Source organism: Mandrillus leucophaeus, unplaced genomic scaffold, assembly GCF_000951045.1.
Source record: "Mandrillus leucophaeus isolate KB7577 unplaced genomic scaffold, Mleu.le_1.0 Scaffold512, whole genome shotgun sequence".
Lineage (NCBI taxonomy): Eukaryota > Metazoa > Chordata > Mammalia > Primates > Cercopithecidae > Mandrillus > Mandrillus leucophaeus.
In genome coordinates this window covers 2112256-2131484 of record NW_012105498.1, presented here as the reverse complement: position 1 = coordinate 2131484, position 19229 = coordinate 2112256, and the positions used below count along the sequence as shown (strand labels likewise).

Sequence of the window (19229 nt, the reverse complement as noted above, 5' to 3'; positions counted from 1 at the left end):
AACATTTATTAGTTTGTGTTCTTGTTGTCTTGTCTTGAACTCCTTAAATATTGAAGTGCATCTATTCCCAGTGTCTAGCACAGCGCCTGGCACATAAAGAGTGCTTGTTGAGTATGTGAGGAATGAGGAATGACTAAATCAACCAACAAGAGTCTCCAATTTCCAATTAATGCTTGACATTTTTCATTATTAGCTTTGTCTTTACTGATCGCATAGAATTATTTCTACTAAAGCCCATCTGGAGAAAACTCAGAAACCTTGACTATAGCATTGTGGTGGTGTAGTGGTAGGGGCAGGGATGTGTTAATACATGGAATAGACCTCTGTGGGTCCAGATAACCTTGGATTCAATTCCCATAATTCATGGGCTATTCTTTCATTGATTCCAGTATATGTTTCCAGTTTTCCCTACTTCACACATGCATAAAATCATGCCCAAATTATCATTCAGGTTTGCTTTATTTTTGACTGCTCTAAATCTTTTCAGAACATATTGGGAATTTGACAGTATCTCAAGCATCTTCCAAGTCTTTATTAAATATATGATTATATCATCACAATTTCATGAGAGCTTCTTTTAGAAAATATCGTCATTATTAAAAATATTATCAGTTAAGAATAACTCTTTATAAACTCACCCTCAATTTATTTATTTGTCAGCAGAAAAAGTACTCTATTTATTCCCTGCTTTATGCACTTTTTAACTCAATGATATATATTTCAGGTACACACATGTATTTACACTTGTATGGAATCATTAGATACACTTCATTGTTTACAGTGTCCTAATAAATCCTAAAGTATACATACCCTATCATGCTGAGTTTATTATATTAAATAAATGACAAATATAGGGCTCAAGTAATTGCTTCCTTTAAAATAAACCTTGTTCTCTTTTAAATCAAATACTTGAAAATGAACAATGTGTATAAAGTATAGTCACATATTGATGTCGTTGATCTTAGCAGAACTGACCTGAAAAGGTCATAAGCAAGTAAATGCTCTTCTGTGCATCTACTGTGAGTGTGGATTCCTAACACATCATTATAATGCAGAGCCACCTAGATGGTCTGGATCATCTCACTCACACACCATAAGCTATAGATCACAACTGGTTTCTCAGTCAGTGTAGTTCTGTGAACTAACAATAAACCTGACATAAAATCTCAAGTCATTATATAATCTGCCCCCAGGGAACCTCCCATATAAAATTCATATTGGTGAAAGGAACCTTAAAGCAACTGACACCTGGATAGTGCTGCACAAAACGTCTTCAGAGAAGAAGGAAACCAAACTACAAAGTCCCTCAAAGTTTCAGGATTTGATTTCACATATTAGATCCTGCTCTAGAGTGATAAGATGGAAGTAAAATCTGGAGTCTTAAGCAAGTTCATCTGCTGGATCCAAGAGCCACAAGTGCAAAACAGCAACACAGAACTTTTCTTATCTTTTAGCCTAAGTGTCTGGAGAATGTAAGCTCCTAAATATTTACTAAATGCATGAATTATAAAAAGGTCTCATGAAATATTTTAAATTGGTTCCATCATTAGGGGCATAAGGGCATTCTTCTAGGCAGTCAGTATTTTTGGATATTAGGCAAATCAAAGGGTTTGCAATTTTATTCAAATGAGTAGATATGCTTATTTTAAAAAAGCCTCATAATTAGTAGTTCTTTTTATAGAGACTTGCCTGTGTTTTTATTCATTTGTTAGTTCAATCAGTTCACTCACATTTTCTGGAGCCCCTACTATGTGTCAGATACTATTCTAGACAGGACAAGTGCCCAAAAGTAAACTTAAAACTTATTTGTGACATCATCACTTTGTAAGAGAGATAGTATTACCAAATGGTGCCCTAATATCTCTTGATGCAATGTGCAAATTTGGTTTTCCTTATACTGCTAGTAATCTTATCCGGATTTGATTAAAACATTCATATGGGGATCAGTGGGTCGTAAGTACAATTCTTATGCTCATCTTGCTGCTAGACTTGGAGCTTCTGTCAGTCAAAAAGCAGTTGCAATACTATTCATTCATTCATTCATCTCGGAAAAACTTATTCTGACCCTAATGTGAAGGTTATGCAGCTGATTAAGCATTGGGAGAAATGTAAACATGTATAAATCAGGAGAACCCCTGATTGGAATTCTGCCCCCGAGAATTTTCAAATTGATTTGCAAATCACTGTAATACTATATGCAAAATGTAGAGTACCCTAAGTGTCTATGAATTACCACAAGAATTCAGAGAAGGGGCAAGCTTCATGGAAGGCTATCTCAGCTAGGTTTGAAGGTTAAACAGAATGTTGACATTCAGTAATGATGGAAGAAGAGGACATTCCAAGTGGAGGAAACAGAAAAGGCACTTGTTAATAGTGTAAATACAGTCCATTTTTCCATGTGTTCATCCATTCAACCAATACTTATTAAATACCTTTTATGTGTCAGAAATTAAGATATGCCTGGACCATCTAATAATAAATAGGACACGGTCAAATCTTGCCCTGGGAGCATTTACCTTCTAGTGGTGGGGACAGACATTAAATAAACAGTTACACATATATCTCTATTGCATACTTGAATGCTATCTTAGGCAAGTTGTTTAGAGTGTTTCTCACAATTGCAATTCAATATTGCATGTATACATACACAGATACACATCAATTATCAGAAAGTGTAGCAACAGTAGATACGTTTTCCGTCACTACAAACAAAAGAAATAAAACATCCTCCCAAATATGCTGTAGTTTTTAAATACAATTCATTTATCCAGCAAACAATGAACACATCCTGCTTGCCACACCCTGGACTAGGTACTCGCAGTTTAAAAAGTAATAGTTAATATTTACTGAGCAACAATTTCATATCATGCACTCTTCCAAGCATTTTACATGTATTATCTCAAGTCTGTCAACAACTTCTGATGTAGGTACTATCATCTCCATTTTACAAAGCGTAAAAAAGAGATGAAGTCACGTAGTTAATAAATGGAATGATTGGTCCTTGAACTCAGTGATCCAACCTCAGAGCCCATTTTCTTAATCAGCTCACTAGAGTAAGAAGAAAACACTAAAACCAAGATAACTGTATTGCAGTGTGATTAGGAGCAGCAATTAAAAGATGTGCAAACCATGGTAAATGCAGCAAGGAAAGAGTGATCCATCTGCTTGGGATGGAAAGGAAAGATAATCAAGGAAGGCTGGAAAAAGGAGAAAAGTCTTGAGACAGTTTTGAAATAGGGGTTTACAAGATGAGGGAGGTGAGAGGTTAAAAACTGGAACAAAGGCACTAAGGCATGAAAGAGCAGTATGAAATGAGAATATGTTACTAACTTTCTCCAACTCGTGATCTGACACTTTGAACATTACAGAAGAAGCAAGGCCAGAACAACCAGGATGAGAGCTGGGTCATATTTAAGGTCAGGAATTATACAGGTAAATCATAAAAACAACACTAAATAATTCAGGCCCACAGACAAAGGCACTGGAGCCTCAGAAGAGAACCTCAAGTTAAGAAAGAAATGATTTTCAGAAACCTGGCTTAATTATCCCTGCTACCTGTGGCCTGACCTACAGGTTGACAATGGTGCCTAGAATTGAGGATATATCCATGGAGAAGCAGAGAATGTTTGTGCACAGATGTGAAAGATTGAAAGAAATGTAGAAAAAGAAAAGCAGATGAGAAACGATGTGGTCTCAAAGAAAGAGACTGAGAGAAATGAGGTAAGATAGGCTGGACTGTGACTTTCTGGGTCCCCCCAAACTCCCAGTTCTTAGTTCCAGTTTACCAGGCAGCTTGCCTTGCTGTGCTTCTTGTCCTTTTAGCCTGACAACAACTTCCAAATTTTGCTTAAGCCAGTGCAAGTGGATTTCTATTCTCACAGCCACAGAACTTTAAGATAGGGGTCAGTTAGTGACTAGTGGTACAGGGATAGGATACAGTGCTACTAGAAGAGGTGGGACAGAACTGAAGAGAAGACAGACAAATCAACTGAGAACACTGGTTTTCAAAGTGAAGTTGTATCCTTCAGGACTTAACTCCTATCCCCTTCCACAAGCCTTCCCTTTTGCCTAATAACTAAAAGGCATGCCTTCTCCCTCCTTACTTCAACCCTGATTAACACCCCTCTGAGGAAAAATAAGAATAGGGAAACTTCTTACCAACTGCTTTAATCTATACTTTTGTATGCAGTCATCACAATACCAACATGAAATGACCCATTGTTACTATCTACATTTTAGAGGATCAGTGGGGTTAAGTACCTTGTTTAAAATCATGTGGCCAGTAAGACAAGGAGGGAACTTAGGTCTTGTAACCATAATCCCATCTGCCTTTCTTCATGCCTGTCATGGGACTTTGTCCCTATTTCTCTCGTGCATTTTTTTCTGCTTTGGATTATAAGCATTTGGGAGGTTTCTTTTATTTCCACATGACACTATGAATTCCTTGCAGGGCAAGACTATGCACTTCTCCTCTTCCTACTTTCTGCAGTGCCAAGTGTGGTGTCTTAAGTATGTTCACTAAGTAAATCTGCACAGATGGAATGATGAATACTTAAGAAGGGAGAATTTAGGCAACAATGAAATGATAATGAGGAAATTATCCTTCTTGCCTCAAATAAATTCTTAAACTCTGTCTCCTGAGCTCCAGCATCACATCCACCGACTCTGCCTCTCTGGTCCCTGGATGTATAGTTTGAACCATCATATGTTGAGGTCAGCTCTAAATAGGATTTGATCAGTGATGACTTTCAGTCCCAGTTCATGGTGTTCCAAGTGTGTTTTGTCCTTTCTGGATTCTAAATATTACTTAATCCTCATCATCCTCATTCATTATAACTCATCATCCTCAATCATGCTGGATTCATTTCCCTATTTCTTTCCTCTTAACCTCGCTTTGCATTTGTTTAGTAATACCCCAATTTTTAGTCCATTTCCTTCTGAAGAATATGAACAAGTCTATTAATGGAATTTCTATTAGTATAGGAATAAATATGACACTCAATCTATGGAGATGTTCAATTTAAGGCAGAGCAGGGAACTACACCAGAAGCGACCTGGATAATTACAACAGCTTGGGACTGCAAGAACATTTGCAGATTGCTGGTAAAGTGGAATGAAATTGTCACTTTGGGTTTTTAACAAAAAAGCAAGAGCCTGCTATCTTTATATCTTCCTCACTTGTGAAGTTTGCATTTTCTTTGACTACTGGTCTTGTGATGCCTGTGCATATACATCTGGAGGCCACGAAAAACTACCACCAGGTGCAGGGTGCCTTCTTTGTATTCCAGTATTGCTCGTTATAAAATGTTTTGATGACTCATTAAAATGAAATATTATCATTGATATATGTTATTATGCAATAGAGTAAAACTTATATTCTGCCACTTCCACTTTCCATACCCATCCCGGGAATTGCAAAAATAGAACCCCAAGCTTATTTGTTACAGAACAGAAAAATAGACAGCTGTTCAGAGTTAATAATGGCAGTCCTCTTCCATGTAGCAAACCAAAATTTAAAAATATACACACATTAAAACCTGAAAAGCTTTAATGAGCTAATACTAGATATGTTATATTTGTTGAAGCTTCATTTAGATATTTTTATTTAGCAAGAAGATGCTTAGGAGCAATGGGATTTCTCATTTTCATCATGTAGAGTTGAAAAAAATTATACCAATGTTTTACACTTGATGCTGCTGCTGCTAAGACTACCTCTACTACTACGACCTATCTTCCTTATATTTATTTATTGTATTACAATTTTCAAAGTAGTATAAACTAGATTACTTCTCGTTACAACTTTCACAATTAGGCAAGACAAGTTTTCTTATCTTCATAGTAGTTATACGAAAATTAAAGCTTAGAAAGTTGAAATGGCCAGGATCAACAATGGTTAAACAGTAAGACATAATGTAGTAGGACTAAAATCTGAGTTCAGTTTTTATTCTGATTCAGAGTTTCAGCTACTTGAAGGATCCTTCTTCCACCATTTGCTATCTTGGATAAATTACTCAAATTATCTGAGCCTAAGTTTCATCCAATGTAAAATTAGGTGTTATATGTAACTTTCTAGCATTGTTTGAAATCTAATAAAATAATGTGAATTAAACTCTTAACACAGTGCCTGACCAAAAAATGTGCCCAGTAAAGGTCGTTATTACTGTTGCTGCAAATTTTTAAATGTTATCCCAAATATATACATTTACAAATTGCATAATGTCCTTATATATGGCTACATTTGCTTCTTGAAGAACCACATGATATTGACTAAATAATAATTTTTAACATCTATACATGAATAGAAAGTTTCAGAGAGATTAAATTAATCAGCTAAGATCATTGTAGAAGTGAGGACAAAGGTCTTAAATCCCAGACAGATAATCCAAGTTCTAAACTCTTTTATTACTACTTTTATGATATTCAAAATTAGGCTAGCATTAAAATCAGGAATCATACAATTTTCATTATAGTTGCGTACAACCTTAGAAATAATTCAGAGAGTTAAGTGACTTGACTAAGTTCTACGGGGTCACAGTCAGTCCTAGAAGGCTCGTCTGCTAAATCCAAGTGCAGGACTAGAAAGTGCTCATCCTGTAACATAAAAACAAGATACAAAAGTTCTTATCCAGTATGAGTGGGTGAGGAGGAGTCATGAGATGATTGCAAATATATTTATGAGGAAGTTACCATCTCCTTTCTAGTTGGTTAGGGAAAGCCTTTATAAAACAAATGAAGGTTCCTGAGTACCTGGGATTACAATTCCAGTGGATAAAGGAGTCTGAGAGCACAGAAGAGAGAGTCCCAGCCTGGGAATCATCATTTCACACTCCAACTTGTGACAGAGTTTCCACATACCAGAAAACAACCTGCTCCCAGTCCTCCTCCTCCTTTTTTCATTCTTTTCTCTTGTTATTTCCCCATCTCTCCTCTAGCCCACAGCAACAGATAATATTCCTCCTTCTTTATGTTAAACACAGAGTTGTAGCATTGTGCCAGGCCTACTAGGAGGTAAATTGAACAAGCATTATCCTTGCTTTATAGAATAATTGAAAGTAAGAAAGTCACCGGAAAACTGAGAAAGCATGAGTAACGTAGACACTGCCACTGTGGGAAGCTAGAACAGCTGTGGGGCTAGGAACTGGTTGGCATTTTAGATCCAGAGATTTGTAGGCTCTTGGCTTGTAGAACAAAGACTTCATTGCCTAGTTGATGACAATATACAAACACATCTGCAGAATATATTCTTTGGCATCAGCAAATGCCAGCAGTATTTAGTGAACCTCTATTTTTCTAGTCCCCATTCACTTCTTCTTTTTATGTTATTTTTCTCCATGTTTTTCCTCATTGGAAATGATTCCAAATTGAACATTAATTTTGAAGAAAAATGGGTTGAGGGGAGATTCTTAGACATACAGATGTTATCAGAATTTAAAATTAGAGAAAATGAAACTAAAATATTCTCTATCCTGTTATCTTGTAATGTGCACCCAAGTGCCATTGTTTAGAAACAAGTCTTGGAACATCCTCCAGGCCCACCATAAACATGAGCACATTGTAGATTACTAATGGATAACAGTAAACTAACTCATACTTCATCTTTGCCTCTCTCCCTAACGTTTCCTCTCACACAAAAGAACCATTCTAGATATAAAATATTTTAAGACTTTCTCTATGGCTTCACCTGTTATGTTTCAAATCTTAGTGTATGATCTAGTGTCAAATTATGGTGAGTAGGGGAAAAATGAAGGCAGAACAATTTTTTTTCTGGAGTTATAGCTTATGTAAAATGGATAAAGGCAAGAATGGAATAATTCTTAGCTTCACTTCAAATCTTTTTTACTCTTTATATAGAAGAGAACTCCTTGCTGCTGATTACATGGTTCTTAGGCCAGAAAATTAACCTGTTTACAAGAAAAACAAAACATGAACTATGAACATAGAGCAAGAGGACCATATATAGATTTTTGAGGTGCCTTGTCTAAGGCATACAGGACATTATCCTTCAGCCAAGTCATTAGAAACCAATTTATATAATTGTTCCTTATCAAATTTAACTTTTGTCTTTTATTTCTGCATGCTTTTCTTAATGTTCTGTCTTCTAGCTTTTTATGTCTGAGTGGTAAAAACAGATCATTTCCCAGAATGAAGGGTTATACAGCATCCCTGCTTTCTTTACAGTATTTCCTAGTAGGATGAACTTTACAAGGGTAAAATCAGATCCTTGATGAGAAATGGACTATTAGAGGTCATTTCACTTTTTATTCCTTAAAAAATAAAAATAAATGGGGAGACTCAGTAAATGCTGAATTACTGAACTTACTGGGTCTAAAACTAATGTCTCCTGACTCCCTAGTTCTGCTGTCTTTATATTAGGAACATAATTCCTTGACAGGAGTGTGGTTATTTCCAGGGAGACAGAGTGCCTGATTTTTTTATAGCCATGCAGGAACCACCTGGGTTGTCAGGTTGATTCCATTACAAATGACTCAAAACTTTATGTTTCTATTAAAAATACAAATACTATGCAGCCATAAAAAGGAATGAATAAACAGCATTTGCAGTGACCTGGATGAGACTGGAGACTATTATTCTAAGTGAAGCTACTCAGAAATGGAAAACCAAACATTGTATGTTCTCACTGATATGTGGGAGCTAAGCTATGAGGATGCAAAGGCATAAGAATGATGCAATGGACTTTGGGGATTTTAGGGGAAGAGTGAAAGAGGGGCAAGGGACAGAAGACTACAAATATGGTGCAGTGTATACTGCTCGGGTGATGGGTGCGCCAGAATCTCACAAATCACCACTAAATAACTTACTCATGTAACCAAATACCACCTGTACCCTAATAACTTATGAAAAAAAAATTTGATTATGGAGTAAAGGATGAAAATTGCATTCATTTGTAATATAAGACATGAGGCTTTGAATAAATGTCTAGTTTTGGGTAAATCTTTGGGGATATGTTCTCACATTTTGTCTGGAAAGTTTGAGAAATGCTGTAGATGTCATTTTGCTTTGTCATGATTTTTGAGTTCTTAGTTTTTTTCCCCAAATCCCATGCTTCCTCCCACCTAACTTCTCCTGAAACGTACAGTGGAATAGTAAGTTAGAGGAAGTAACACTGCCAGCAGCTACCGTCCTTGTTCCACGCAGGGTAGTGGTAAGACAAGAATATGGATTTGGAGTCAAGAGGAGTGAGGCTTGGCTCCAGCTGGTTATTAGTCTGGTGATCTTGGATAAGTTGTGTTACAGGTCCATGCCTCACTTTCCTTATTATAATCATAATTGGAATATGTACTTCATAGGGTTGCAATGCGGAATAGGGAAGAATAAGCACAAAGTAGCAGTGTATAGTTAGCATAGACAAGTCTTTCTGCTTATATTTTCCTTAATTTTCATGCTCTGCAGTGAATAGCATGGTCTGGAGTGCATGACAGGCTCCAGATGCTCACACATGGACACCATACGGCAGTGTGGTACAAGAACTCGTCACCAGAGGGCAGCATGCAGTTACCCCTTTCTACCCATTTTATCTAATTCTGTTGCCTCAAGAGTTTCTCACGAATTGTAACTCCTGTTGCTGTGACTCTAGTCCAATAGGTCTAAAACTCAATTAACAATTACTGTTTGAGTGTTTGAGTGTGTGTTGTATGCCCAGCACAGTTAGGAGTGTAGGTGGAGTGGCTGGTGAAGAAGTAGAGAGGAGGACCCTGACCTCAAAATGATTACAATTCCTGCAAGGAGACTTGAATATCACACATGAACCAATTAGCTATCAACATGTATAAAAATAGAAATAAATGTTAATTAAGAATGTCAGGGTTTAGTTCTTTCACATAACTTATTCCTTTAATATTTAAAATTCAGTGTGATCTGAAGTAATACAAATAACGAGTGCTTTAAAATGTGGGGAATATGATGTATAGACTGAGTCCTGGAGTGATATGAGTAAAGTGTCATGGAGCATCTGGAACTTTAGATTGTTCTTGCAGGATGGAAATCGTTTGGTTAGAGAGATAAAATTGAGGACTGCAACTGATTTAGGTTGTAGGAGAAGGAAGAAATGAAAACAAAGACATTGTGGTAGGCATGAGCAAGGTATGTGCTTGGAGTAGTAAGGATCCTTGCCTGGTGGAGGAAAAGAGAGAAGAAGGATGGAAACTAAATAGCAATAATTTAGTGATCCCCCATTGTGTAAAAAATCATTATCCATGTACTACGGAAGAAATAAGCCCTACCTTAACCTAAAGAACCAGGTTATTGACAGCTTGCTCCAAATTCTGGCACCTAAATCTGGATAATACAACTGTACTGCTAAGATTATAACTCTTGAGTAGCTTAGCAACAAGGAGCAGATGGTATCCACATGGATCTTTCCAGGAATAGCACCACATGGAGTGAATCAGTGAATTAAGTAGGTATGGTTTTTATGGCATGGGGCACATTGACTAAACCACATTTGAGATTTAAGCTAATGACTCCATTTTTTGTGGGATCTTCAGAAATAATGTGCACAAATAAAGCAGTTAGATTTGTAAAAGCTCAGTGTGAATCAGTGGGGTTTGAGGCATTATGGCCTAATGGTGAAAAGCAAAGGGCTTAGAATCAGAACACCTGGGTTTTATCTCAGTTTTGCTTCCTTCTAGCCATCTGACATTTTGAGAAATTCACAGAATCATTCTGTGCCTCTATTTACTTATCTATAGACAAGGGGAAATTCCATCAATCCTTCTGGGGTTCTGTAAGGGGTAAACAATAAAACACAAGTAAAAAGCTTACCATATTTGCTTGGTACACAGTAGGTAGTTGGTTAATCAATGTTAATTCCCTTTCCTTTCACTATAGAAATTAAATGATTGAATGTGTGTGATATACTTTATATAGCATGACATTGGTGGTCGATATAATTGCCAATTTGAGTTTCAGTGTTGATCTGTAGATGCAGTTTTAGTCAGTAATTTAGTTTAGCCTTTTATACTAAGTGTAAGTAGGTATATGGCGAGCATGCAGGATGGAGATCCGAAGAATCTTCATACTAACAGTTCAAGCAATCCCCATTGCTTCATCAAAATAGGATCGATTCTAGAAAAAACTTATAAAGTAAAGAAAACTCTCTTCGGCATGGGGCACATTGACTAAACCACATTTGAGATTTGAGCTAATGGCTCAATTTTTTGTGTGGGATCTACTGGTCTCTACTTCTGTGCTTCATTCTCCAGGATGCCCCATCATTTCTGCGCTAGGAAAAAAGGGAAGACCAACTCAGCCTATCTGAGGTCTTTAGGATATTCATAGGATATTCATTTATTTTCTGCAAAATACTTTACTACTTTGTATTTTAAAGGAGGATCAAACAGAGATGGTAACTCTCCAGTCCAAGGGGATAAAAAATACAAATGGTGAGTTTTCAAGGATAAGTAAGACAAATTGTGTTGACTAGAACAGACTTTGCTTATCAAATCTTAATAGGGTACAGAAGCAAATGTATTGCAATGGTTAGGATTTATCCACTTTGGAGCCAGGCTACCATTGTCTGACTCTTAGTCCTGCTATTACCAGCTGAATGACCTTGGGCAAGTTACTTAACGTTATTAGTTTTCTTATCTGAAAGTGAGGATAATATTATTCTTATTATTAAGAGTTCAGGCAAGCAGAGTCAAATTGATTTCAAACCAAAACATGAATCTTCCATCCTGTTACCTTGTTTTCTGAGCTAGTCTGGTGTTAAGCTAGGTAGGTAACCATCCAGGCATTTCATTAAATGCTAGGGAAAGGGACCACAATCTTAGCTTCCTCCAAAGTTGCTTCCTTTAGACATCCTGCCACAGTCTGCAGGATGAACTAGCCAAGCCCTCAGGCACTCACATAGTTTATTCAGCACTGTTCCTGCCTCAATAAGACCAGTGGTCTTATGTCTTATGTCTCTGTAGAGCAGGTGACAAGCCAAAGCCACTGGATGATATTAGTAGTTATGACTTAGAGCTGGGCTGGATTGAACTGCACCCACCTAGTTGTCTTGTAGAGAAGGAACTTAAAAGGAGAAGAAAATCTAGGAAAGCAAAAAATAATCTCAGTAATAAGTATAATAACCTAAGAAACTTTTTTTTTTTTTTTTGAGACAGAGTCTCCCCAGGCTGGAGTGCAGTGGCACAATCTCAGCTCACTGCCACCTCCACCTCTGGGGGTTCCAACCATTCTCCTGCCTCAGTCTCCCAAGTAGCTGGGTTACAGGCACCCGCCCCCATGCCCGGCTAATTTTTGTATCTTTAGTAGAGACAGGGTTTCACCATGTTGGCCAGGCTGGTCTCAAACTCCTGACTTCAAGTGATCTGCCCAGCTTGGCATCCCAAAATGCTGGGATTACAGACATAATCCACCATTCCCGGCCTATACATGCATTTTTTATTCAGCTAAATTCTTGAGAAATAGGTTAACTGGAAAATAGCACTGTTCCATTTTTTAAGTGGGGGTTTGCAAGATATTAAGGGACCCAAATACCTCTGATAATTGGGGAATTGAATCAGAGTCAGAACAGTGATAAATTTCTCTTCAGACTGTAAAAGAGAAACTAGCAACTTTCCAGGCAGAAAATAATTGCATTTTCAATTTGGGAGCCTAGAAAAGCTCAGGCAAAAAAATCAGATGTTGGCGTTACCCTTATGGACTCTGGGGTTAGAAAGACATGGGTTTAAAAACTGCTCATGGCACCTCTTAGATTTGTGACTAGGCAAGTGACTTGGTCAATTGGGATCTTCTTTTCTTCCTTTCTTCTCTCTTTCATTCCTTCCTTCTTTCTTTTTAATGAGAACAATAATGTTTTCTTAGAACACTGTAAAAATTAAATGCATTCATATGTCTTCAAGTACTTATAGCATTCCTGAAACATAATAATCACCTTATATATGCTTAATACTTTATTATTATTATTCTTGTTATCCTCAGTTTTGATACTATGTAATTGTGAGATCTGGGTTACATCATATTCTTTGTCTTCATTTTCATGTTTTTAGAATGTAAGGGTGTAATTAAATGTTCCTTAAGATCTCAGCTTTAAAAGTTCTATGATTCTAGAATATATTTGTTCTTCCTATTTTGTTCTTCCTCTCTCACACAACCATCGATGTGTCTTTAATCAGTCAATTACCAATTTATTTGAGGCTTACTCAAAGAATGCCTGAATCAGTCAGTCTGGGTATGCTGGGGCTATTGGCCTTTTCCTACGCATGCCTCCTACAGGCCTCTTCTCATGACACACTGGGCCTCAGCAACTACACCAGAGGAAGGAGGGGAAGGTTCTTGGGCCAGCCAAGATAACGGCACATTAAGTAAATTTAGATTTGAACTGGCTTGTAACTTGTTGATCAACAGTAAAAATTAGGATCTGACCAAGTGTGGTGGCTCACACCTGTAATCCCAGCATCTGGGGAGGCCGAGGCAGGTGGATCACTTGAGTCCAGGAGTTTGAGACAAGCCTGGGCAATATAGCAAAACCCCGTCTCTACAAAAAAATACAAAAATCAGCCAGGCATGGTGATACATGCCTGTAGTCCCAACTACTTGGGAGGCTGAAGTGGGAGGATGGCTTGAGCTTGGGAGGCAGAGGTTGTAGTAAGCCAAGATGGCACCACTGCACACCAGCCTGGGTGACAAGGTAAGACCCTATCTGAAAAAAAAAAAAAAAAATAGAATCCAGACATAACTGGTGAAATCTGTTTTTATTCTAAGGGGCAGTAGAACATGGCTTTGGGGCCAGATTGCTTGGGTTTGAAGATTTACCAGCTATTTACCAGCTGTGTGACTTTGAGAAAGTTATTTAACCTCTGTTTCCTCACTTCTACTTTGAGAATAATAGTGCTTGTCTCATAGAATTGTGTGAGGATTAAATAAGTTAATTTACATAAAGTATTTGCTATATAAGTGCACACTCTTATTATCTGTCCCAGTATTAATATATCAAGGGATTTAGATGTGGCAGGGTCATAATAATACAAACCTTCAAGTCATGATAATTATAGGTTCCAAGTAAATCCTCCAAATAGGAGTAGGGTCCTGCCAGCACCTAGAGATGTGGAACTCCAGTCTAAAAGACTGTGGAAAAGAGGGAAAGGAAAGACAGGGTTTCAGTTCCAATGGAGAACTAAAATGTGATTCAGGAAATGAAGGCGGAAGTCACTTCCCCAACCACCCCACATTTTTCTTTCCAGAGTAAGCCAACATAATAGAGGGTTATGGGGAAAAGTCTAATACACACTACAGTTATCCTGGGTTCAACACTCAGCATATCTAATCTAGTACTTAATGTTAGATGTCTTACTTCAAAGTTGATGGGGTGTGTGGGTAGTAACCTCAATATTCTACTTCCCTAGCCAGGATTAGCATATGATCTGATTGGGGCTCATCCTGATGGCAATCTTCTGTGTGAATTGTGAAGCAAAAAGTCTGCTAGCACGCTATCTAGTAGCTGCCGGTCTAAAACAGCTAATATTTACTTAGAGGTTCTGGGATCTCCAACTCTCATAATGAAATCACACACACACACACACACACACACACACACACACACACACACACGCCCCCACACAGGACTCATTTTCAAACTTTCAGTGGCTTTCATTTTGTTTCAAAATGTCATGCCATACCATACATAAAAGTCATTTATGGGGCCTGTGTCCCTCTAAATAGACAAGAAATCTTGCCCATTCAGTAATCCTGTCCTGTAAGGCTGATAAGATAAGTCAAAAGTATCCAAAAGCAGCTCATATGTTATTCTTGCCATATTTTACCGCCTATTTAAACTGGCGTAATGACAATCACCTGCCTTCCATTTGCATGTCCCAGGTCAGTTGAAATCCCTGCGTAGTTCCTAGTACCATGAGTGTTGCTGTTCATGTCTTGCTGATCTAGTTCTCTCCTTTTCTATCTTACTTCTTAAAAGTCTAGGTATTAGATTAAGTCTTTTGACCTTCCCACTGATTAGTCTACACTTCTTGGAGTTAAGCTTCATGAGAGTGTTTCTTGGCTGACTAGCTACTGTACATTTCCTGCCAATACCTTGCTTGAGGAGGCTTCTTCACCATAGTTGGCTTCATGACCACCTGCCCACATATGTCAGAGGCATTTCCCATATCTGACACTTAACACATATCAAGAGGTAACCATGTTAGTCAAAATCAATGAACTCCTTTGTAAAGTTGCATTCATTTTGTCAGATTCGTTTTATTTAGAGTCTCTTGGAAGCAAGTCAAAAAAGTGTATCTATTACTAGTATAAACGAAATTGTTCATGTAATATGAGAACATTTGTATGTCATATGGAGCCCAAGGATAGGAAAATGGCTGACATTTATTAATAACTTGATCTCATAGTTTAAATTATATCAGTATTCCTTCTGCTTACTTCTTGCTTCTCTGTAACTAGCTGTACTAGTCCCTTTTGCTGAAAACTGGCTTTCTCTGCATGGAAGAGAATGTCATATAAAAGGCAAACAACATAAAAAAAGACTTCATAGTTTGGTTTACTCAAGAAATAGTTTTTTATTTTTCTTCCTCCCTTATAGTTTCAAAAATCTTGCCTAGATGTACATAAAGACAAGTCTTGAAGTTTCTGATTAAAAGAAGATTTTGTTCTAGATTTTTCATAAGTCTCTTTCCAGTTAATGGAAATAAGCATATTAAAGAAGGACACTAGAATCTGCTGAGCCACCAGTTTGATTTCGGCATCCAATTAAAGAGGATATCCAAAAGGAAGAAAGAGAGTATATGGGCAGATGTGGTGGCTCATGCCTGTACTCCCAGCACTTTGAAGGCCGAGGCGGGTGGATCACATGAGGTCAGGAGTTTGAGACCAGCCTGGCCAACATGGCAAAACCGCATCTCTGCTAAAAATACAAAAATTAGCCGAGCCTGGTGGCAGGTACCTGTAATTCCAGCTACTTGGGAGGCTGAGGCAGGAGAATCACTTAAACCTGGAAGGCGAAGGTTGCAGTGAGCTGAGATTGTACCACTGCACTCCGGCCTGGGTGACAGAGTGAGACCCCATCTCAAAAAAAAAAAAGATGGTGTATATGGCAGCGCAGTGTGAAGTGTGGAGAAAATACTTGGTGGGAACTATCAAAGCAACTGGATAGTTGGTTTTTAAGACTCAGAAACAAACTAGATTAAACTAGTTATAACCTCTCTTGACTGTAAAAGTGAACAAAGAATCAGGAGCCAGATGAGCTAAAGGAAGGTTTGGAATTATCAACTGGTGAGAAGAGCACACTCATGGGACATGTTTGGAATTCAACTACACTCTGAAGTCTGGGGTGGGCTGTGAAGGTCCTGAAGCAGGGGAGTGGGAAGGTCTTCAGAGAGCCTGGTGTAGCAGCACAGTGGGGTAGTGTGTCATTCAGAAGAACCTACTGTGGCATCTCTTTGGCAGTCACACCAGGGTGTTACCAATGTCAGATGTATGTGATATATGTTTATTTTGATACAACCTTGTTTGTTCATGCATTTTTAATGACTTTTAGAGAGGTAGGTATTAACTGTGGCTTCTGGATCCTTTTGGCACAAAGAAGGAAAAATAAACTTTCCATATAACATAGATTCCACATAATATAGATCTTGTCCTTTAAGTTCTTGTCCTCTACTTCAAGTGGAGTCCATTCACAGACTCCACATCCTAGAGTTATGAAATTATTATTATTTTATTAAAACTGAATTTAGTAAAGTAATAGTGACTAAACAAAGAAAGAAAGTGATACTGGATATTGGAAAAGTAGTCACAGTCTTGTTGATATCACGAGATTTTGGGGTTCTGGTTATCTTAGAAGTGCTTTACAAAGCTCGCAAAGATATATTACTTTCCTTTATACCTACTTCTATACTTTATCACTACATTTAGTCAATAAATTCTAAGTATTCCTCAATATTCTTTGAGCTCCTTCTATATACCCAAGTGCTGTAGAGAATTCTAGAAAAGTATACAATACGTGTCAATTTTTAGACATATAGTTTTGGAAGGACTAAATTTACATTAAAAAATGAAAAATAGCAACATAAACATACAAAAGTTTTAAATGGCATTATATAGGAAATGGACTTATGTATAAAATTTATTCCCATAACACATTATTATAATCTATAAGAAAAAAAGCAAAGATGGGATGAAAGCCTCAAATCAAATTAATACATATTTATTAATCAAAACTACACTAGAAAATATGGGGAAATGCAGGAATTGCATGTGATATTCAGAGAGCTTTTAGTCTAGTCTTGGATATGAGGCACACTTTCGTGAGTCATGGAAACCAAACAGAAAGCATAGGAGAGATGTCATCAAAACTAAAAACCTTTTTAAAAATACATACTAAGGCTTCACTAGACTGTGTTCAGCATCTAACCTGCAGTATCCTTAGGCATCTTTTGCCTTCAGGGTGGTCTCTGCTTTGTCTAATTCTTATATGGTACTCTAGTATAGAGCTCACATATCACTGCAAACTCATGATAGAACCACCTAGATCCTGGGATTTTGAAGCAGCTTAGTGGGGAAAAATGAATTTTGAGGTCAGAAAAAAACGGTATTCAAATGTTAAATCTCATTTTCACCGAGCCTCATTTTCCTCATATATAACATAGAAATAGTGATAATAATGCCTCATCAATATGGTTTTGTGGAGATTAAATGAAGACATATATGCTTATGTATATATTTAATAAATGGTAATACATACTTAATAATGAGTAATTATTATTATTATTGCTTTTGACATGAGCTGTTTTAGAACCACAATCTAAACAGGCATCTTATTAGTGCAATTGCAGCCACTAACATAGCATTGAGATCTGTGCAGTGTAAACAGTTTACAAGCCATTCAATAATATATCTTTACAGTAGTCTATCTTAAGAGATGCTTACTACTAATAATATTTAACATTAATTCTGAAATTTGCAGTTTACAAAGCACTTTCAACTATATCACCTCGTTTGATCTTCAACCATTTTGGAAAGTTGTTACTACTATTTCCAATCTATAGGGAAGGAAAATTAGTCAGAGAGGGTTAGTGGACTTGCCCTAAGATCACACCACTAGGAAGTCACTAAACCCCCAAATCATACAATCAGAAAGTTGCTAAACCAACCTTGAGCCCATGTCTTCTGACTGTAAACCTCATACCTTTTTCTCTTCTCTACAGGCCTTTTATTATTTTTTTTAGTAAGATCCAGTGAAAAATGCCTTTCTCCAGAGTCTTTACCCACAAGATACATCCCATTGAGAATCATGAAAATATTATGACTAACTAGTTGATCCATTATACAGATATGTATGCCAAGGTTATGTTTTCCACGCCCAGTGTTTTTGGTAAAGACATGAATTTTGTTTTGTAAAACCTGCTGGATTGCTATTTGTTTTATCATTTGATTAGGATCCCACAGAACAGATTGACATTAAAAAGCTGTTAACTCTGTTAACTCCAGAGGGCGCAGCTAATGAAATATCCCAAAATTTGAGCACTTTCCAAAACCACCATGTCGTATAGAAGAACTCTGTATTAATCAGGATGAAAGTATGTCTTTTATCTAAATGAAATCTATAATTTGAGACAAAGATTAAAGATCCTTTGGGGGATAAAGCAAAAGTTGCTGTGAAAATTCTAGAAACTAAAAAGTAAAGATAGCTCTACTCAATATTCATGAAGTTAGATTGGTGGTGCAAATAGAGATTGCAATCTCTTATTTTCTAATGATTTGGCTTGTAGCACTCCTATATCAGTTTTACGCAGTTTCCCACTAAACTTTAAAGAGAATTACTGCAAATCGTACAGTTTTTTTTTTTTTTTTTTTTTTAAAGAAAGTTGAAACTATCCAATATGATTTTCTCTCATATTTGACTGTTAATGTTCTATTTAGGGATTTCTAAGGTTTATGATTAGAGGTGCATAAATAATAAAATACAGCAAGGCATTGTGGCTCACACCTGTAATCCCAGCACTTTGGGAGGCCGAGGTGGGCGAATTACGAGGTCAGGAGTTCGAGACCAGCCTGGTCAATACGGTGAAACCCCATCTCGACTAAAAGTACAAAAGTAACCTGAGCGCAGTGGCGCATGCCTGTAGTCCTAGCTACTCAGGAGGATGAGACAGAAGAATTGCTTGAACCTGGGAGGCAAAGGTTGCAGTGAGCCAAGATCGCACCACTGCACATTCCAGCTTGGGCGACAGAGGAAGAATTCGTCTCAAAAAAAA

General features: G+C 37.3%; 1 protein-coding gene across 5 annotated transcripts in view; it reads left to right on the top strand.

Moving 5' to 3' along the window:
- Positions 1-19229, top strand: part of DLG2 (discs, large homolog 2 (Drosophila)) — a 916021-nt gene that overhangs the window by 45642 nt on the left and 851150 nt on the right. The window lies entirely within an intron of this gene.